This window comes from Erinaceus europaeus, chromosome X (assembly GCF_950295315.1).
Source record: "Erinaceus europaeus chromosome X, mEriEur2.1, whole genome shotgun sequence".
Classification (NCBI taxonomy): domain Eukaryota; kingdom Metazoa; phylum Chordata; class Mammalia; order Eulipotyphla; family Erinaceidae; genus Erinaceus; species Erinaceus europaeus.
In genome coordinates, this window is record NC_080185.1 from 126,136,472 (window position 1) to 126,158,769 (window position 22,298).

The 22,298-nt window shown below is 45.8% G+C and overlaps 1 protein-coding gene across 2 annotated transcripts in view; it reads left to right on the forward strand.

Annotated features, from left to right (window-relative positions):
• MID1 (midline 1) overlaps positions 1 to 22,298 on the forward strand; it is a 322,962-nt gene that overhangs the window by 16,850 nt on the left and 283,814 nt on the right. The window contains exon 1 of one of the 2 annotated variants that reach the window (XM_060183091.1): positions 42 to 146. The exons of the other annotated variant lie outside the window; for it this stretch is intronic. The gene's annotated coding sequence lies outside the window, so the exon portion shown is untranslated. Of the gene's footprint in view, positions 1 to 41; positions 147 to 22,298 lie in introns of those variants that run through there. 2 annotated transcript variants of the gene reach the window in all.

The following is a 22,298-nucleotide window of genomic DNA, read 5'->3' on the forward strand; positions in this document are numbered from 1 at the left end:
GAAATGGTTCTGAAGTGTTTCAAGACAATGCTCAAGCCTCCTCGAGAGCTTCAGAACCACAGAGATCACCTGGCCCCGCCGGCAGAAACCCTGACCTGCCACATCTTGAGGCAGAGCCTAAGAGTCTGCTTTCTAAAGATTTGCAGGTGAGGTCGGTCTGCTGGCATTTTGAGTAGACAGGGTTGAGATAGCACCTCCTAGATCCTGCAGAGGGACTGAAAGATGGTAGGAAATACCTACTTCCTCTCATGGCCTGTGGTAGAGTGAAAAGACCAACTGCCAAATCAAATGTAGAAATGAAGTAACGGTTCCTCTGGACTCTTCAGGACCTCGGGCTTTAGCTTTGAGGAGCAATCGCTTCTCAAAGGTGGCTCGACCTCCTCTAATAGCAGAGTCAGCTGGGCAGCCTTACAGTGGCCCACACCTAGGGCTCATGGAAAGTCTGTCTTTGCTGTCCTAGAGCTTCATTTTCACACACCCAGGATGGACACATTGCTCTGCAGGCTGCCCTCCCTGTGGACTTATTCCTACCTCCTACCACGGGCAACTTCCAAGTTGAGTAGAGAGGTTCCCCCTTGGGGGAGGCTGGGTCCAGAATAAAGGGCTGGCTGTGAGCTCACGGTGTCCCTGAGAGCTGAGTAAATCCCATTCTTTTTTTTAATATTTATTTATTTATTTATTCCCTTTTGTTGCCCTTGTTGTTGTATCGTTGTAGTTATTGTTGTTGTTATTGATGCTGTTGTTGTTGGATAGGACAGAGAGAAATGGAGAGAGGAGGGGAAGACAGAGAGGGGGAGAGAAAGATAGACACCTGCAGACCTGCTTCACCGCCTGTGAAGCGACTCCTTGTGCTTTGCGCCACGTGCGCTTAACCTGCTGCGCTACCACCCAACTCCCGTAAATCCCATTCTTTCCTCTGTGAGGAGAATCTCACCTTTGACTGTCCCCATCTGTGACTTCACTGGTGCTGTGTGTCAGGGTGAAAGCATTGAACAGCGAAATGGAAGATGTTACTTTTGTGCCAGCTCAGCCTGTTCCACTCACTAGGGGGCTTTGTGGTGTCCCTTCATTTCTCTTCTTTTTTCTTTTTTCTTTTTTTTTTTTTCCTCCAGGTTTATTGCTGGGCTCGGTGCCTGCACCATGAATCCACCGCTCCTGGAGGCCATTTTCCCCCCTTTTGTTGTAGCCTCATTGTGGTTATTATTATTGCCATTGTCGATGTTGTTCATTGTTGGATAGGACAGAGAGAAATGGAGAGAGGAGGGGAAGACAGAGAGGGGGAGAGAAAGACAGACACCTGCAGACCTGCTTCACCGCCTGTGAAGCAACTACCCTGCAGGTGGGGAGCTGGGGGCTCGAACCGGGATCCTTATGCCGGTCCTTGCGTTTTGCGCCACATGCGCTTAACCCACTGCGCCACCGCCCGACCCCCCCTTCATTTCTCTTCTTTTGTGGAGTCTTGGGTTCTGTGAAAGGGGAGTGCATTATGGCAGGGAACTTTCTTTTTTTTAATATTTATTTATTTTCCTTTTTGTTGTTTTTATCATTGTTGTGGTTATTGTTGTTGTTTTTGATGTCGTTGCTGGACAGGACAGAAAGAAATGGAGAGAGGAGGGGAAGACAGAGAGGGGAGAGAAAGACAGACACCTGCAGTCCTGCTTCACCACCTGGGAAACGACGTCCCCCCCCCCGCATGTGGGGAGCTGGGGGTTCGAACCAGGATCCTTACGCCAGTCCTCAAGTTTTGTGCCAAGTGCATGTGCACTTAACCCGCTATGCTACCGCCCGACCCTTGGCAGGGAACTTTCAAGGGACTTCTACCTTGGTGCACTTTTTGTTACTGAGTTGTTGTTGTTGTTGTTGTTGTTTTACCCTTCTTTCTATTTTTCTTTTCTTTTTCTTCTTGGAAGGTTAGTGGTTTATAGCACAGCTGTTGACACACGGGTACAGTGTCCCATCTCACCATGTCAGATGTGTACGAAACACTCTCACGCGCAGCCTAGGTCCTTCTCCATCATCATGGACCAGGACCTGAAAGTCCCTCCTCCCCACCCCTCTCCATGTCCTTTTCCCCTAGAGTCCTTTGCTTTGGAGCAATACACCAAACCCGTCCAAGTTTTACTTTTTGTTCTTCTTTCTTAAGTTCTGCCCATGAGTGAGACCATCCCATATTGATCCTTCTCTTTCTGGCTGATCTCACTTAGCATGATTCCTTCAAGTTCCATCCAAGAAGAAGGTGAATTCATCATTGTTAATAGCTGAGCTGTATTCCGTTGTGTATATAGACCACAACTGTCTTAGCCACTCCCCTGTTGGTGGATACCTGGGTTGCTTCCAAGTTTGGGCCAAACTCCAGTGTCCTTCATCAGATAGAGAGAGGGTGGAGAGGTAGAGTCTATACTGTAGACTTCCAGACAGAGTGAAGAATGACAGTGCAATGACAGTGGGACAGTGCACTCAGCAACCCCTTGAGCGACCAGGGAGGGGCCCCAGGGACAGAGCACAGGACTTGCATGTGTGAGGCTCTGGGTTTGAGCCCCTGCTCTGTATCTGCCAAAGTAGTGCTTTAGTGCCCTTCCCCCACTCAATAAATAGGGTTGTTTTTTTGTTTTGTTTTCACCAGAGCACTGCTCAACTCTGGCTTATAGTGGTGCTGGGGATTGAACCTGGGACTTTGGAGCCTCAGGCATGAGAGTCTCTTTGCATAATCATTATGATATTTACCTGCACTCAAAAAATTTTTTAACCTGGATCAATCTCCAGGGAGTTTGTCCAAGTCAAGAAAACCAATTCCAGGGGCACCTGCTTAAGCACTCACATTACAGTGCACAAGGATCCAGGTTCAAGCCCCTGATCCCCACCTGCAAGGGAAAAGCTTCACAAGTGGTAAAGCAGGGCTGTAGGTGTCTCTCTGTCTCTTTCCCTCTCTCTATCTCCTCCTCCTTTCTCAATTTCTCTGTCTCTGTCCTACAATAAGTAAATAAAATGAAATGAAAATCAATTCCAAAATGTTGTATGATGTTTAATTTCATTTCTATAACTTCCTTGAACTAGCAGAAGTTTAGAAATGAAGAGATTAGTGATTTCCAAGATGAAGATGCAGGCAAGGAAGGTGGTGGGTACAGTTATACTGTGGCGATGGAACTATTCCCTATGTTGACCCTGGGAGTGTACAAGTCTGTATGTCTTAAGATCACATAGAGTTTAATACATCTCTCTCCTCTCTCTCTCTCTGTTTCTCTGTCTGTCTCTCCCTCCCTCCCTCCTCCTCCCCCTCCATCTCTCCAAGTAAATTCATGAAATCTGAAGATCAGAAAAGCAATCTGCTTGTGGATTATACTATAGGTTTACAAACTGTTAACATAGGAAGAAATTCAGCAAAGGGCCAAGAGGTTTCTATATTTCTTTTTTAAACATTTCAATTGTATTTTGTTGTTTTTTATATTTGATAGGACAGAGAGAGATTGAGATGGGAGGGGGAGGTAGAGAGAGAAAGAGAACATGGGGGAGTCGGGCTGTAGCACAGCAGGTTAAGCGCAGGTGGCGCAAAGCACAAGGACGGGCATAAGGATCCCGGTTCGAACCCCGGCTCCCCACCTGCTAGGGAGTCGCTTCACAGGCGGTGAAGCAGGTCTGCAGGTGTCTATCTTTCTCTCCTCCTCTCTGTCTTCCCCTCCTCTCTCCATTTCTCTCTGTCCTATCCAACAACGACGACAACAACAATAATAACTACAACAATAAAACAACAAGGGCAACAAAAGGGAATAAATAAAGAAAATAAAATATTTTAAAAAAGGAAAAAAAAAAGAAAGAAAGAGAACATGGACAGCTCTACATCACCATTTGTGAAACTTCCCTTCTGCAGGCGGGAACCGAGGGCTGGAACCCGGGCCCTTGCTCATGGCGGTGAGCACTCAGCTGAGGATGCCGCCACCCGGCCGCTCTGTGTTATTTCTTACGACCACTGGGGATTCTGCCATTGTCTCATTAAAATGTTCAATTTGTAAGTGGCTCTTCAAAGTGTAATACAAACCTTTTTTTTTTTTTAGCCACTCTAGTAACCAGATATTGATAACACATCTAATGTCAGGTGTGACTGTGTACTTACTAGTGGATTTTCTTTCTACTTGCAAACTCTCTGGAAGTAAATTGTCAGACCTATGTGCAGAAGAAACAGTGTGGTCCTCTACAGTAGGGATTGGCAAACCACGGCCTCTGAGCCAATGCACAGCGCCAGCTGCGTCAGCTTAGCCCGTGACTGAAGTGTGGCCCTGGCAGCTGTCAACCAGGAGGAAACGCAAAAGACGAAGGTTTTGTGCTAAGTGAAAACCATCTGAAATTCACTTTTGCCTCCCTAAAGCACTGCATTGACACAAACCGCAATGATTCTATTAGGTGCTGTCCACAGCTGCTCTGTGCTCCCATAACACCCCTGGGCACTGCAGCAGGGACTGACCAGAAAGCTACAGCTCTCCTCACCCCACCTCTGACAGACCTGGTCCCTCTCTGCACTAGAGGCTCAGAGGACCTGCCGTCATCACCAGAGCTTCCTAAGGGTTCTCTGGCAAGAGAGATGTGGTCTGCGGGTATTTCCCAAGAAAAATTATGAAAGGAAGGCCGACACAGATTCCATGGAAAGGTGTCCTAAGTGTCGCTGCCAGGGTCAATAGCACATACTCTGGCGCTATCTTGCTTGTATAGTTTACCCTTATGGCAGAACCATTGTGTCTTACAACTCAACTTGTAGGAGGACAACATCCTTAGAGAGAGGGAGGAGGCAGAGAGAGAGAGAGAGAGAAGTAGATATGGGGCTTTTTTTTTTTTTTTTTTTTTTTTTGGTCTCTTCCTCCTCTCCCTATAGAACACAGGGAAGAATGTGGTCTTGGAGCAGAACCAATTTGACTTCAAGTTCAAATCACTGTTCAGTCATTTGTGAAATGGACTATGTGAAATGGACTGTGTTACCCATCTTTCTAGACCTGCTTTACCCTTCCTTAAGATAAGGACAAAGCTAGCCAGGGACATTGTGCAACAGTATGGTATAGGCTTTGCATGTGTGAGGTCCTGGGTTTGAGTGATCATTGGCACCGCCTATGTGGAAGTGATGCCTTGGCTCTGGCTCTTTCTCCCATGAACTAAATCTTCAAAATACAAATAATGCCCCCCAGTCTCACCTGTCCCAGGGACTCAGGACTCATCTGTCAAGTGCCTGATGTGTATGGGACTTAGCAGGTGCGAGCTTTGCTTGCTGTCCGGGCTGTCCGTGCCCCACATCCCTCACTCTTAGACCAGAATCTACAAAGAGGCATCAGAATGCCCTTTTGTACATCACTCTGGCCCATCTTTGCACTCCACAGTGACTGTGGAGCATTATTTTCTAAAATTAGACCATCTCCCTGTGGCCCGCCCCTTCCACTGAGGGACCCAGTGTCAGTTCTGACACACTGGAATAAAATCAAATCTATTTTCCAATTATAGGATGAAATATGTCTTCAGTGCTGGGGGAAACCTGCAGATTAATGTGATCCCAGTAGGCTCTGCAGCAGTCACCAAGAATAGGCCCAGGCAGGCTTCTAAATGGTTCCAGGCCTTCAGGTTATAAAGACAGCCTACTCACTGGAATTGAACGGTCTGAAGGGAAGCACGCAGGCAGACAGCTCTCCACTTGTCATAGGCGAGGTCAGCCCTTAGGCTGCAGTCTGGGATGCGCTCTCCACATAGCTTGAGCAAGGACCTTGACTCACTTCTCACCGGCTTCTGCTTGAGGACTGTGCCCTAGGCCCTGCCCACTCACAGGAGAGTATCAGGTTCAGTCTCAGATGTCTGTCTGTTCCAGGCCACACAGAACAGGACTGGAATAACTCCACTGCTAATTCAGCCCCAGGGGATGAGCCAAGGGTCTCACACATAAGAGATACTGCTGAGTAGGCTCTGTCTTTTTGGCCAGGTTCTCTGCTCAGAGCTTTGCAAGACTGTGAGCAAGGAGTTCACCGTGGCTGGGGTCTCAACTGGAGGCCCAACTGGGGAAGCACGTGCTTCCAGGCTCACTGGTGTGGTGGCTGGCAGCATTCAGGCCACTGAGGGCTGCTGGCCTGAGGGCTTTGTTCTTATGACTGCTGGCAGAAGGGTGCCCTCAATTCCTTGCCATGTGGTCCTTTCCACATGCCCATTGGCTTCACCCAAGCCACTAGGGAGAATGTGTGCCAGCGTTTGGAGATCATACTAGTTTTTGATCAGTCACAGAAGTGGCTTCCCCACTTCTATTACTTGGAAGTGAGTTACTATAGGAAGGTGAAACCCAAGTCATGAGTACTAGGAAGCAAGGCCCATTGGCGACCATCTCAGAAGTGCTGACCACAGCCTCTACAGAAGTTTGAAAGACGGTGTAACTAGGTATCTGTTGTGCCTGTTAATCCAAAAGACTTGTAGAGCCAGCTGAGTTTAAATCCCAGCTCAGCCACTTCCAATAAATTTGGACTTTGATGGACTCTCTTGATTCTTTCAGTTCTCAATTTCATTTTTTAGACATATAGGGATAAAACATTGGCTTTGCCTACCATCCATGAGGACTGTCTGCTGGCCTCCCACAAGGGTGGGTAGAAGTGTTCACTGCATGTTAGTATCCCTTTGCCTCCCTTGTGAGTGAAACTGAGACTTTAGCCAGCCTACCTGGATCTTAGCCTCACCCTGAACTTCCAGGAGGTCTGCAAGTATGTTGAGTGGTCATGATTTTGTAATGACTCATCAGAATCACACATGGATGAACTTGGACTTGATTCTGACTTTACACTGCCGTGAAGCTGCTACTTCTTTGTTCAGGCCATGACCCACATGCATGATTAGGAATCTCCATGTCCTACAAATGCTACACTATTTGTTGCCCTTGTTGCCCTCTGGCATTGGGCCAATAATGGATTCTTTTGCCCAAACTAAATACAATTCTCTTTAAAACAGTTTGAAGGCCCCATTATGTGATTAGAAGATGTTTAATTCATCCCCATTCTTCGCCACTAAGCTTTGCTTAAGGTGGGTGGGGGCTCAGAGCAAGGTAGAGGGACTAATGAAAGTCATGTTAGATATTGTTTGCCAGAGCCATGCTACAGTTATCACCTCCCAGGAAGCTTAGTGACGGTGGACTGGCAGGTAAGACAGGCCCTGGGCTCAATGCTGCCTGATATCAGGTATCTTAGAAAACCAGTCCTGACCCTGGTAAGAATGAAACAGAATAGAAATTCACTTCACAATTTAGAAGTCCAGTGAGATTCAACACCAGGATGGAAAAACTTTACCCACAAAAAGAGTCGTGAAAACAAAAGGAATCAGTCGAAGATACATGTTCTCAAACTCCAGTGCATGGTGCATCTACTATTTGGTGCTAAAGCCAGACTCATGTATCAGATTAATACTATCTAATGCATGCCCCTGAGTGCCAGGCACTTCCAAATCAGTCGCTACAACTCCCACATCAGCCACACAAGACTTTCTTTTTCATCCCTTTCTTCCCTTTACTTATGTATTTGTTTGTTTTTATTTCTGATTAATAATGGCTTACAAGATTGTAAGATTACAGGGTAGAGCTCCACACTGAACCCACCACTGAAGCTCTGTGTCCCCCACCCTCCCACCTTCCAAAGAGAACCACCAGAGTTCTCACAAAATCTTACAATGTGTTTGATTCTGATTTTTTTCTTTTTTCTTTTTTTTCATTTTTTGGCAAGTGCATGTGTATCAGAGCTCCACATTCCATATGTGAGGGAAATCATCTTTCATTTATTTACTTATTTTGCTAAGTAAATCACCTACATTCCCATCCATTTTGTCCCAAAGGACACAATATCAGCTTTTCGATGGCAGAGTAGTATTCCATGGCGTATATGGTCCATAACTTCTTTAGCCAGTCATCTGTTAGTGAGCATTTAGGCTGCTTCCACTCTTTGGCTACTGTGAATAATGCAACTATGAACATAGGGGTGCAGATCTCCCTTTGAATTCCTGTTTACGTTTCCTTTGGATAAATGTGTAAGAGTATCAATGGAGCGTGAGCGTGAGGTAGTTTCCATTTTTATTTGCTTAAGGATTCTCCAGACAGTCTTCCAAAGGGGCTGTACCAGTTAGCATTCCCACCAGCAGTGGAGTAGAGTTTCTATTTCTTTAAAATTTTTTGGTATCTTTATTTATTTATAAGATAGAGGCAGCCAGAAATTGAGAGGGAAGGTGGTGAGAGAGAGAGAGAGAGAGAGAGAGAGAGAGAGAGAGAGACCTGCAGCACTGCTTCACCACTCACAAAACTTTCCCCTTGCAGGTGGGTAGTGAAGGCTCAAACCCGGGTCTTTGTGCACTGTACATGTGCGCTCAACCAGGTGCACCACCACCCACCCCCGGGTTTCTTTTTCTCCACAACCTTGACAACACCTGTCATTTCCTGTTTTGTTGATGTAAGCCATTCTCTATTTTCATTACTATATTTTATAGAGCGAAATACAGGAGGAGTATTTATGGTGGTACTGGGATTGAACCTGGGGCCTTAGAGTCTCAGGCATGAAGTCATGTCTTTTGCAGAACCATTATACTGTCTCCCCAGCTCTGATGTAAACCATTCTTGCCTATAGTGTGAACTGGAATCTCCATGTACTTTTCATTTGCATTTCTCTAATGATAAGTAAAGTAGAACATTTCTTCATATATTTGTGGGCCGTGTGCATCTCTTTTTTAGAAAACTGGTTAGTTCTTTGACCACTTTTTATTGTTTTTTTTTTTCTTTTGTAGAGCTGTACCTATTATTTATAGATGTTTGGTATCGGTGGCTTGTTGGATGTGTGCTATCCAAATATCTTCTCTCATTTAAAGGGTTGCCTCGTTGTATAGCTCGCTTTTGATGTGTAGAAGCTTTTCAGTCTGATGTAATCCTGTTTATTGATATCTACTCTTGTTTTAATTTCCCATGCTGATGATCCAGGTGCTCATTTTTATTCCTGTGCCACACTGTTTTAATTACTATTGCTCCGTAGTATAAAGTGAAGTTAGGGAGCATGATACATCCATCTCCTCCCTTCCCCTTTTTTTTCTCAGAAGTGCTTTGGCTATGCATGGTTGGTTCGTTTGTTTTTGTGGTTCCACACAGATTTTTGGACAAGTTGTTCAACTATCTTGAAACATTGGGCTCTTGATATCACTGGGATCTTGAATCATCGTAGCATTGGGATCTTGATAGGGATCGCATGGAAAATATAGATCTCATTTGGTAGAATGGTCACTTTCATAATGCTTCACTTGTCCAGTCCAGGAAGAAGAAGCGTTGTTTTTGCATCTCTGTGTGTCACTCTCTATTTTTCAAACAGTGCTCTATAGTTTTCCCTGTAAAGGCCCTTCACACCTCCTTCATGAGATTCACTCCAAGGTGTTTCATCTTTTGGGGTTCAGTTGTAGATGGGAATGAATCTTTTGTTTCCCTTACTTCTGACTCCTTGCTTGTATACAGAAATGCCAGATTTATGTGCATTGGTTTTGTATCCTTCTGCTTTCCTGAATTTATGAATTACTTCCCATAGTTTATTGAAGGAGTCTTTGGGATTCTCTGCATATATTATCATGTTCTCAGCAAACAGTTATAGTTGGATTTCTTCCTTTCTAATACATGGTTCTTTAGTATCTCTTTCTTGTCTAAGTGCAGTGTCAAGTACCTCTAGGACGTTGCGGGTGGTGAACCCCTGTTTCCCAGGGATGAATCCCGCTTAGTTGTGGTGAATTATCCTCTTTATATGTTGTTGGATCTGATTTGCCAAAACTTTCTTGAGGATTATTGTATCAACGTTCATCAGTCTTCCCTTTATTTTTTTTCTCCTTTTTCCTTTCTCCCTTTTCCTCTTTCTCCACCCCCCCCCCCCAAACTGACTCCTGAGAAGTACAGACGAAGACCCTGGTACGCTCAGAATGAGGAAAACCACTCTTGCCCCATGGCAGCAGGTGGGTATCTCCAGGGCCTGCACTGTTTGTGTTTCTGCTTCATCTTCCTGAGCTGCACTGGAAATCTGAGGGAGATGAAATCAGTCTTTTTTTTTAGAATTATTATTATTTTTTAATTGGGGAATTAATGTTTTACATTCAACAGTAAGTACAATAGTTTATACATGCAATCAGTCTTCAAAGCAAAGTGGAGCCATGAATCAGAGTTGCTGTGTTAAAGCTGGGTGGAGACCTGACTCAATGAAATGTCAGGAATTCGAATGAGAACTCTCAGGTGATAGAAACCAAACCGGGTAGGGGTCATCAACTCGAGCCAGGCACAGTTGCTAGGCAATCCCGAATAAGGGGCAGCAAATCTGCTTGCAAGGGGTCAGGTTCTGAGAACAAAAACAAAGGCACAAAGCAAGATGCAGGAACAAACTGACAGAGTGAGTTTGCAGGGGACACAAGGAGAGGATGGGGGACTACAGAGGCAGTGCTCTAAAATAGGATATGAGGGGAAACAGCAGCAGGTAATACTCAACTCATTCATTTCCTTGGCTTGGAAATTTGGCTTCTCACTCTTCAGGGCCCGTTGATTGAGAAATGCTGGGAAGGTTATTTGGAGCCCTCAGGCTCCTCCTGAACTGAAACCATCGTATTAGTCTCCCCTCTCCTCAGGGACTGCTGACTCGGGTGATGGGAGACATGCACAAAGGAAGAGATGGTTAGTGTTTTGTTTTGTTTTGTTTTTTTTCTCTTTTTCCAATTACAAAAATTTAGGTTATAAAAAGGGAGAGTCAGAGAGAGAAGGAGAGACACCACATCACCTGCCCTGCATGGTGTTCCCATGTGGTGCTGGGTGCTCAAACTTGGATCTTGGCACATGATAAAGATGTTTTCTCTACCAGGTGAGATCTCTCTCTCTCTTCCTCTCTCTCTCTCTCTCTCTCCTCTCTTTTATTGGAAGGTTACTGGTTTACAGTCTGGTCTTTAACACATAGGCACAGCCTCTTATCTGCTCTTGATTGGTGTCTAGGGGACACACCAGGACCCCAATGTCCCTTCATCCTGTTCCTTCTGCCTCCTTCCCCAGATTCCTTTGCTCTGGTGCGATACACCACACCCAGCCCAAGTTTCACCTTATGTCCTCCCTCACTGCCCTTTATTCCTAAGTTCCACCTACAAGTGAAGGGTTTTGCATTTCCTCAGGCTCAAAAGGCCCTGCACCAAGAGTTGGGCTGGGAGCACAGCCTTTCTACAGCCCCTGGCCTCCACACAGATAGGGAGTCCCACTGTTCTTAGCAGCTGGCTGGGGTGCGCACCCACCCTCTCTGAGGAGCCCCATTCTTTTCAGCTCATGGCCCTGAATGTGGTCCAGTGTGGGCTTTGCTACTAAGAAAAACATGGAATTAAGTAGATCACGAGACGAGGACTGAAAGCAGAAGCGCAAGTTATACTGAGATGAACTATGTCAAATATTTTTCTCTCCTGTCCAAACAAAAGCGTGGGGTGTGCATACGGAAAGTCATTAACCCATCAGGCAAAAATGTAAACAGCTCTCTGTAAACAGCCTTTTAAAGAAATCATACCCTCCATGCCACATGCACATCTGCTGCTAAGTCAACCCTCTAAAATTTCATCCCAGAAAATCGAGAAAACACACAAACTCCCACATGGTGTGGGGTGTGTGTGTGTGTGTGTGTGTGTGTGTGTGTGTGTGTGTGTGTGTGTGTGTGGAGGGGGGTGTCAGCTTCCTGTGTGACTTGAAAGACTCCATGTGCAATTGTCAGCAGCCTTGAAAATATGCTTTCCCTCATCTGAATCTATTAATCTGGGGCCAGCACGTCCTCTTGGCACGAGAAGGCTGCAGGAGATTTATGTTCGATTCCTCGCTTATTTTTCCTTCCCACCTAGAGCCTCTTGGTTAACAAACTCGCAGCCTCCCTTCTCCATGGGAAGACCAGGGTGTGGAGGCTCACTCGATGGCCTTTCCTGAGTCAAGAAATAAGATAAGGATAAGAAGTTTTATGGGCAGGGAGACTTGGACTTGGAGGATTTACTTTTGGATTACAGTCAAGACAAGGAATGAGGTGGTTGGAACACATTTTCTTTAGGTTGTCTTTGGAGATTGTTTGCTGACTAATAGCCATTCCAGAATTGTACAATCCTGTGAAGTTAAGACCTCAGACTACTTTGCTATCTCCGTTGTTGACCTAAGTATATTGTCCTTAGGAAAGGTTCAGTATTTTACTAAAAGGCAGAGACACATGACTCTTTTCATTGGTGGCAAACTAAGCCCCTCCGTTGCCTTTCTGTCTAACGAGCTCTTCTTACAAAACTCAGATCTTGGGGCTGGCGGGTGGTGCACCTGGCTGAGTGCACATGTTACAGTGTGCAAAGATCAGGGTTTGAGCCCCCAGGCCCCACTTGCAGGATGGTGAAGCAGGGCTGCAGGTGTCTGTCTCTCTCCCTCTCTATCATCCCCTTTTCTCTCAATTTCTGGCTGTCTCTTTCCAATACATAAAGATAATACAAAAAAAATTTAATTATGATCTTCAGATGTATAGTTTGAAATCACTTTTTTTTCTTTTGCCTCCAGGCTTATCGCTGGGGCTTGGTGCCTGCACTACGAATTCACTACACCTGGAGGCCATTTTTTTTCCATTTTCGTTGCCCTTGTTATTATTGTTGTTATCGATGCCATCATTGTTGGATAGGACAGAGAGAAATGGAGAGAGGAGGGGAAGACTGAGGGGGGAGAGAAAGACAGACACCTGCAGACCTGCTTCACCGCTTGTGAAGTGACTCCCCTGCAGGTGGGGAGCCGGGGGCTTAAACTGGGATCCTTACACCAGTCCGTGTGTTTTGTGCCATGTACGCTTAGTGTGCTACGCTACTGCCTGGCCCCTGAAATCACTTTTAAGATCCTTCTGCCAACTGCAAGTATTGCTTAGTCTTGGGGCCTTTAGAAGCCCTAGTTGTTATTAAAAAAAAAAAGTGTAAGCTTGGCCTGCAATTGCACGTGCAACTGTACTTTACTTTCTCTTTTTTTTCTTTTCTTTCTTCCTTTCCCTGCCCCCCCCCCCACCGGGATGATCACTGGCATTCAGTGCCTGCAGAACTAGTCCACTACTCCTGGCAGCCATTTTTTCTGTTTCTTTTCTTTTTTTCTTTTATTTAATAAAGAGAAATTAGGAAGGGAGGGAGGGAGAATGGGATAGAGGGAGAGAGAGAGAGAGAATGAGAGAGAGAGAGAGAGACCTGCAGCCCTGCTTCTCCACTCATGAAGCTTCCCCCCTGCAGGTGGGGACCAAGGGCTTAAACCTGGGTCCTCGCACATGGTAACAGGTGCCCTCAACCAAGTGTGCCACCATCCAGCCCTGCAAGCGTCCGTTTTTGCACTGTACGTCAGGCAGTCTTCCTTCCTGAGCTGTCCTGGCCCAGTGGCACTTCAGCCAAGCAGCATTCAGACGTAGCCACAGACAGCTTGGGGCAGCACGTGGGCATCCTGGGTTGTACTTTGATAGTGCCCAAGAAAGAAAGCGTGCCAGCCCACATTGAAGGAGGGAGACAGCAGAATGTCTTTGCGGATCTTTTTTCTTCTCCTTGTTCCTGGCCTGCCGGGACAGTTCTGACCTCCGGGGAACAGCTGGCTGTGCCTGCAGGCAGTTTTCACTTTCACAGCTGGGGACGAGGTGCTACTGAGACCTAATGGACAGGGGCCAGGGGAGTGCTGCTCAGTGTCCCTCGAGGCACAGGACGGTCCCTACCCAGAGAACTGCCTGGTCTCATGGGCTGTGAAGTCTTGCTCTAGATGGGGTGGGTGGAGTGGGCAGTTTGTGTTGGCTGTGTGCATCAAGAGAAGGGCAAAGGCTTGAAGCTTTTCACCTTTGAATCTCCTGATGGAAAAACTGTTATTTCCAAGATTAAAAGGGGGGAACCCTAGGTAAGGGCTGAATTTATAATGAAGTCACGTCCCTTCTTGTTCCTTGAACTGCTTCCCAAGAACAGATAAAGAGAATTGCCCAGGGACTAAAGTTTCCACTTGCTTTGCACTTGGGTTAATTACTCAGAAAACAAGTGACCCGCCGTTTGAGATAAAGTGGTACCTGGGCCTGGCTGTACAGTTGCCCCCAGTGTTTCTGGGCAGTGGGCTGGGTACTGTGTGCCCTCGGGCCAGCTGCCATTTTACACTGATTTATTGGGTGTGTCACCTTCAGTCACTCCGTTCGAGCTCCTTAGCTGTGTGTCTGCTGGCTGGTTTCTATGCGACCAGTGAGCTTATGTTGGGAGCAGCTGGTTTCTCTTAAGGGCCTGTGCCCATGTTTGCTGCATTTCTATGACAATGTGTTCACACCAATATAATTATGACTGCATTAGCACTTTCCCTGTAAACCACATGATTCAGGGCTTTATGAGCCGGTAATAAAAACTCTCAGGCAGAAACTTGTCTCCGACCTGGAGCTCTGGGGATGGGTGCAGCTGTAAATGGTCGGTGCAGGTTAGGACCTTCAGAAGTCTGTGGTCCTTGGAACGCCCACTGATTGGTCAGCCCTCTGCGGAGCCAAGACTGCGTGCTGTGGGACCGAGACCTTTGATCACATAGGTAAACACAGGCCCACTGCCACCTTGCTCTGCATGTGTTACTGCTTCAGCAACCATGGGAGTGCCTGCCATGGATATGGGGCACGTTGGCCTTTTGCAGCCAGCACAGGGTTCAAGTGCTCACAGAGCTTACATTCTAGTGGAGAGAGAAGAGGCAAAGAGGAAAGAAGAGGGGGGAGGAGAAAAGGAACAAGGGAGAAAGGAAGGAGAGACAGGTGAATGTCAGCTGGGCAGTGAATCATTGCTACTTTACAACAAAGAAAGGGGTGGGCCCTGTGGAAGGTGACCTGAACAAGGAGAACCCCCACAGGCATTCCAGGCAAAAGCATGAGCTGGGCACCTGGGCTGGCACAAAGGCATCTAGTTCCTTTGGCATCTGCAGGAGGAGCTTGGCTTTTGTTAAATTGGAGGTGAGCTGGCTTGGGATGGGGCCATGAGCTGATTGAAGTTGGAAGTAGATCCTTCTAGCAGTCATGGGCAGAAGAATGGGGGGGCATGCGATAGGTTGCTGCGAAATGCACAAGGCAGGGCCGAGACACACACCCCCACACACGCACATTTCAGGACACAGAAGCTGGCATTGAGGAAGTGGACCTGTTAGTGACACCATTTACATGAAATGGTGGTGGGTGTGCAGGGCTCCAGGCGATCCTTCTGCTGCTCTGCCAAGCAGGGTTTGTCAGGCTGGAGCTGAGAACCATGAGCAGGGCCTAGCACAGCAGTGACCATGGCCTCACCATGGCCCCATGAGGTGACATGGTACAATAGGACTTTTTAAAATTTTTATTTATAAAAAAGAAACACTGACAAAGCCATAGTGACCTTGGGTCCATACTCCCAGACGGTTAAAGAATAGGAAGGCTATCAGGGGAGGGGATGGGATATGGAGTTCTGGCGGTGGGAATTGTGTGGTGTCGTACCCCTCTTATCCGATGGTTTTGTCGATAGGACTTTTTTTCCCCTTTTTCTTGCCTCCAGGGTTATTGCTGGGACTCGGTGCCTGCACTATGAATCCACTGCTCCTGGAGGCTATTTTTCCCCTTTTGTTGCCCTTGTTGTTTATTATTGTTGTTATTATTATTTTTTTGGTTTTGTTTATCACTGTCGTTGTTGTTGGATAGGATAGAGAGAAATTGAGAGAGGAGGGGAAGACGGGGGAGAAAAAGATAGACACATGCAGACCTGCTTCACCATCTGTGAAGCAAACCCTCCCCCCGCCGCAGGTGGGGAGCCGGGGGCTTGAACCGGATCCTTATGCCGGTCCTTGCGCTTCGTGCCATGTGTGTTTAACTGAGTGCGCTACCGCCCGTCCCGACAATGGGACTTTTTAATCATTCTTGTGATAGGACATGGCCGAGCCCTTTTTATGTCTGAGCTGATATACAGGCAACTACCTCAGTGGCTGACTATTTGGTGTTTCTTGATAAAGATTTCCTCTTCTTGCTAAGATTTATATATTCTTTTTTGATGTTCTTCAGTCTTCACACTTTTTTAAGCACTTAAACCTCACACACACACACATCCAACCATTGCTCCAGGAGCTGATTTTTTTTTTCACTTATTTTATTTCAGATAGAGAAAGAGAGGGGGAAAGAGAGAGTGACACAAGAGCACTATGCCACCATCTGTGGAGCTTCCCAAGGTGCTGTGGTGTTTCCATGAGGTGCCAGGGCTTCACACATGGTTAAACCAGATGCCCTGCCTGGTGAGAGATCTCCCAGCCCTGTCCACAGTCTGCCTCCTATTTGTCTTTGGTTTCCTGCATCTGTTTGACTTCTAACACACAGTGCCTCAATCTGCCTTCCAGCAAGGTGGAAGCACTAAATTAGATTGCCCTATCCCCTTTTTAAAATTGAGGTAGGATTCAGATATGATACATCCCTCTTCAAGTGTACAGTCGAGTGTTCTTTAGTTCATGTCACCACCACAGTCTGACACAGAATGTTTTCTTCCCTCCTAAAGAGAAACTGTGGTCTCTAGCACTCACCATTTCCTCCTCCCCTGGCCTCTGGTAGCCACAAATCTGCGTCCTATGCTGGGTTTCCCTCCTCTGACCGTCTCAGAGAAGGGGGCCGGGCATGGTCTGGCCTTTTCTGTCTGGCTTCTTTCACTCAGCATCCTGTTTTCAAGGCTTAGTCACATCAGAGCAGCTCCTATTTCTGAGCCACATAGTATTATTTTCCAAAGTAGGATTCTGGTTGGCCTAGTAGTTAGAGTAGGGAGGTGACTCCACCAGTAAGCTTCAGTTGATCACAGGGCAGAATGCATGTCCTGTTACTCATGGTGCCTTGGCTGATTGTTACTCCCTCCTGCAATGAGACTGTGCTTCCTTGGTGCTTCTAAGCTCTCCCATCAGTGACATCATTTCACCCACTTCCTTTGGAGCTGCCTCCATCGTCGTTGCCAGTGCCTTCTTCCCTTTCCTTTGCGATAGTCTGTTGCAGGGCTCAGGCTAAATCTGACTCATCATCTAGTTTGGGAGCCTGACTTGAAGGCAGCATGGTCATGGTCATACCCTTTGACTTGCATGTTGTCTGTAGCTGCTTCCATGTTAGGACCTCAGTGAATTGTTGCAAGGGAAGCTTATGGCTCAGGTCACTGCTCAATGGCCTTTGCAGCCGAGATGTGCTGGCCGCTGGCCAGCTGCCCAGCTGAGGGCAGGTTCTGAGTGCCAGCTTGGTTCTGCTCAGAATGGTCTGCCAGTCCTGGGGGCCTCACTGGGACGAGGCAAGTTCTGCGTAAAATCTGGATGGTGGTAGAAAGCATTTGTTGAAATCACTGCTTTGCTCTATACAGGAGTGTAAAAAAAAATATTATTTCAATGAACAAAGATGTTAGAGTAGATCTTAATAATATTTCAAGACAGAAAGAATGTTGGTGAGCCTAACTGTTACCTCGAGGATTATAAATGTCATATTGAAATCACACCCACTCACATACTGCCCAGTGGTGTGCGCACGCACACTTATCAGACTTGACAGCGCATAAATCACTTCAACCTTCCTCCACTCCGAAAATGCCAAACTCGAGCTGGAGGCTGTCATACTCACACTGCTCTAGTGCCTGTTACCATGAGTCCTCACGTGTCGGGTGCCTCACAGTAAAGGTTGGCCAGGCCCCATGCCATTCCTCGAATCTCTGCCTACCAGTGCCCTTTTATCTGGACTAAGTCCTCATCCCCAGAGCAATCCATTTGGCTTAAATATACCTTTTCTTCGTTTCCCACTGAATTGGAGGGGCAAGCTAGAAGTTACAGCCAAGTTAGCTATTGTGTTTTCTTAACAGAATTGAAGCATGTTTAGCTTTTTTTTTTTTTTTTTAATTCCCTGATGCCGTGCTTATAACTAGCCTCCCCAATTCTCTTTCTTGACTCCATGGTGCTGTTGGCTCAGTTCTTTCGATTCCACATTACCCTTACATAACTACCTCCCTGACTGGCGAAAAGACTGGTGACTACTTCCTGTGAGCCTGGGAGGTGCCGAGTGGGCGAACCTCGGCTGAGTCCGTGTGGGCAGACACTTAGCGTTTCAAGCACTTCCCTCCACTTCCATTGCCTTGCTCATACTTCCGCTCCTCACATAATCATTGTTTTAATAATATGTTCAGGAATAATTCAGATGTCTATCTTCAGCAGTCACATTGCCTGCACTTTGATCCACCCATCAGTCAGCACTCACTCACAAGACAGGCACGGTCCCTGTCAGCTATCCACAGCTGTGCTGCATGCGGCAAAAAGATGCCATGCAAAGAACACACACACACACACACACACCTATACAGTGGGCTAAGCACTCAGAGGAAAAATATTTGGGGACTATGAGTCTCTATGAAACATATCACCAAAAAACCTACATAGAATTTTTCTTTCTTTTGGTCATCATTTGGGTTCCCATAGAGTCCTCCTAGTGAGCTGTTTCACCACTACCATCACCACCACCTGCCCTTCTGAATTTAGATTGAGGAGCCTGAATGCCAAGGTGCTGGCCAGACAAAATCCACCTTAGAAGGCTAAGATGAACGCTTGTTAATAAAGGGCTACTTCTGGGAGTGGGGGAGGGTTCGAGGAGACAGAAGAGATGCCGGCCTAACTAGAAACTAGCATTGTTGGGGGGAGCCAGGGGTCAGATGTGGTGACACCAGAGCTTACTGAGAGCTGGGCCTCTAGTCCAGTCAGAGGAAATCTGTGCCCAAATGGTGCTCAAGTAGTAAAGTGGGTGGGCACACCAGAACATCCATCCCCTACCCCCACCCTACCCCTGGCATCGATCTCACAGCCTTCCTGTCAGCCAGAGCCACTCAGCTAGCAAGGGCACTGGATTCCCAGAGACACGAGGAGTCCAGGGCACCAGGGAAGGCAGGGAAAGGGTGGAGAATGGGTAAGGGGCAAGGGATGAAAGTTAGGGAAAGGAGACCACCCAGGACCACAACAAGGCAGGACTAGAACGACTTCAGGGACCCACCAAACCACTGGTGAGTGCAAACACGTGTGGCTCGTGGACAGGGAGGAGCCTAGGGAGAGATTGAGTGGCTGGTAACAGCCCAGCAGTTTATCAGTTGAGACACCACCTCCAGTCTGCTTTATCAACAAAAGATGGCTGAAGGGAGGAGAGGACTCCCCTAAGACTCACCAAATGCAACTGTGACTCTCTCCACTGCTACTGCCTTCAAAGGCTGGAGCAGTAGGGGGGAGGCCCTATGCTGACATTTGGGAATAGAGAACTGACCAGGAAACTCAGGAGAAGAGCCACACCTCGGTGCCCTAGCAGTGGTGCTGTATAGTGGGAGCCTTTCCACACTGTTCTCCAGATGAGAAGATGGTGAATAATTGCCTAAGAAACTATAGACTATAAATGGGACTTGTTTAGAAACTCACAGGGCCCAGCAGTACTACCCGGCTTGACAGAGGAGCTGAATTGAGCCTGGAGCTTTGGATCCTTGGGGTGTGGGGTCTCGTTGTGTAACCACTGTGCTATCTCTCCCCCACCCTGCTTTATCTCTTGGTCAGGAGTGAGGGATTAAGCTAAGAAGCCTACTTATAGTTTAAAAGCCCTCAGGCTCCCATAGCCTACAGGGAAGAAAAAGAACAAAAGAGGTTTTTAACAGCCTCTGTGCTCCAACTCAGGGATTGAAATAATATTGAAACAATTGTTAATTTCCGTAACTGTGAACCCTTTAAGTACCTTACTTAGACAAAGTCAATCCAGGCAGAACTGATCAGTAATTTGAATAGTACTGAGAGAGGGACCTCATAACATACTATATAGAATGGTTAAACCAACAAGAAGAAAAACTGGATAGGCATATTGCACCAAAGTAAAAGACTCTGGGGTGTGTGTGGGGGGGGGAGGAGAAATATTGGAGAAATGGACCAGGACAAGAGTCCAACTAAAAGCCCCCCAAAGGTAGAACCACAGAATAGTGAGGTCAGTATCCAAATTCTTGTTAAGGAAATAGTCACAGGAGTGAGTAAGGAGTTTGAAATAATTGTCATCAGAAATACAGAAACAACAAATGAGACTCTGGAAGAAAACACTAATTATATAAAAGTCATTAGAGAGCTGAAAGCTGAAATAGCTGAGCTAAGAACACAACTAGCTGAACAAGCTAAAACAGTATCAGAACAGGGTAACAAAATAGATGAATTCCAGAAAAACAGTAGAGGGGAGAGAGGATAGAATAAATGAGGCTGAAGACAGAATTAGCTAAATTGAGGACAAATTAGATACAACTAAAAATTAAGAGATCTCAAAGAGAGACTAAGAGATACTGAAAACAACAACAGAGACCTATGGGATGACTTCAAAAGAAATAATATACGCATTATTGGCTTACCAGAGGAAGAAAGAGAGGGAGGGGAAGAAAGCATTCTCCAGGACATAATAGCTGAGAACTTCTCTAGTCTAGACAACATCAAAGACATAAAGGTTCAAGAAGCCCAGAGGGTCCCAAACAGAATTAACCCAGACCTAAAGACACCAAGACATGTCATACTTAGAATGGAAAGGAATAAGGATAAAGAAAGGATCCTGAAGGCTGCAAGAGAAAAACAAAGAGTCACCTACAGAGGAAAACCCATAAGATTAGCAGCAGACTTCTCCACACAAACACTACAGGCCAGAAGAGAATGGCAAGATAACTATCAAGGGCTCAATGAGAAAGGCTTTCAACCAAGACGACTGTATCCTGCTAGACTGTCATTCAGACTAGATGGAGGCATAAAAACCTTCCCAGACAAGCAACAGTTGAAAGAATCAACTATCACCTAGCTTGCCCTGAAAGAAGTTCTGAAAGGTCTCTTATAAACAGTCAGAACACCATAAATAGGCCATCTATCAGAACACTCTAAAAATCTACAAGAATAGCGTTAAAATATCTTCAATATTTGATATCAGTAAATGTCAATGGCCTGAATTCACCTATTAAAAGGCACAGAGTAGGAAGATGGATTAAAAAACACAACCCAACAATATGCGGTCTACAGGAAACCCACGTAACTCAACAAGACAAATACAGACTCAAAGTGAAAGGATGTAAACTATCATACAAGCCAATGGCACACAAAAAAGGGTCAGGAACAGCTATTCTCATATCTGATTCAATAGACTTTAAAATCAGTAAAGTTAAAAAAGATAGGGATAGACATTACTTAATGCTCAAAAGATCAATCAAGAGGACTTAACAGTTATTAATATCTATACGCCCAATAAGAAGCCATCTAAATACATCAAACATTTACTGAAAGAGCTACAGCAATATATTAACAGCAACACAGTAAAAGTAGGGAACTTCAGCACCCAACTCTCTGAACTTGACAGATCATCCAGGCAGAAAATTAATAAAGAAATGAGGGAGCTAAATGAGGAGATAGATAAACTAGAACTCTTGGACATCTTCAGAGTCATGCACCCCAAAAAGCTGGGATACACATTCTACTCAAGTCCACATGGGTCATTCTCAAGGATCGACCATATGTTAGGCCACAAAGCATCAGCAAATTCAAGAGCATTGAAATCATCCCAAGCGTCTTCTCAGACCACAGTGGAATTAAACTAACACTTAACAGTCAACAAAAGATTAATGATAGTCCCAAAATGTGGAAGCTCAACAGTACACTCCTTAACAACTACTGGGTAAAAGAGGAAATAAAGGAAGAAATCAAAATGTTTCAAGAGTTCAATGAAAATGAAGACACAAGCTATCAAAATATTTGGGACACAGCGAAGGCAGTACTGAGAGGGAAGTTCATAACCATACAAGCACACATTACGAAACAAGAAAATAAACAACCTGATTGCACACCTTAAAGACCTAGAAGGAGAAGAACAAAGGAACACTAAAGCAACCAGAAGGACAGAAATAACTAAAGTGAGGGCAAAAATAAATACCATTGAAAAGAAGAAAGCCATACAAAAGGTCAACGAAAGTAAATGTTGGTTCTTCGAAAGAGTGAACAAAATCAGTAAACCTTTAGCCAGACTCACAAAACAAAAAAGGAGAAGACCCAAATAAATCAGATTGTAAATGAAAGAGAAGATATTGCAACAGACACCACAGAAATTCAACATATCATGTGAGGCTTCTATGAATAACTGTATGCCACCAAGTTAGAGAACCTGGAAGAAATGAACGATTTCCTAGATACCTATGAAAATTAAATAAAGAGTAACCAGATAATATGAGCATGTTCATCACAGCCAGCGAAATTGAAACAGTTATCAAAAACCTTCCCAAAAATAGAAGTACTGGAC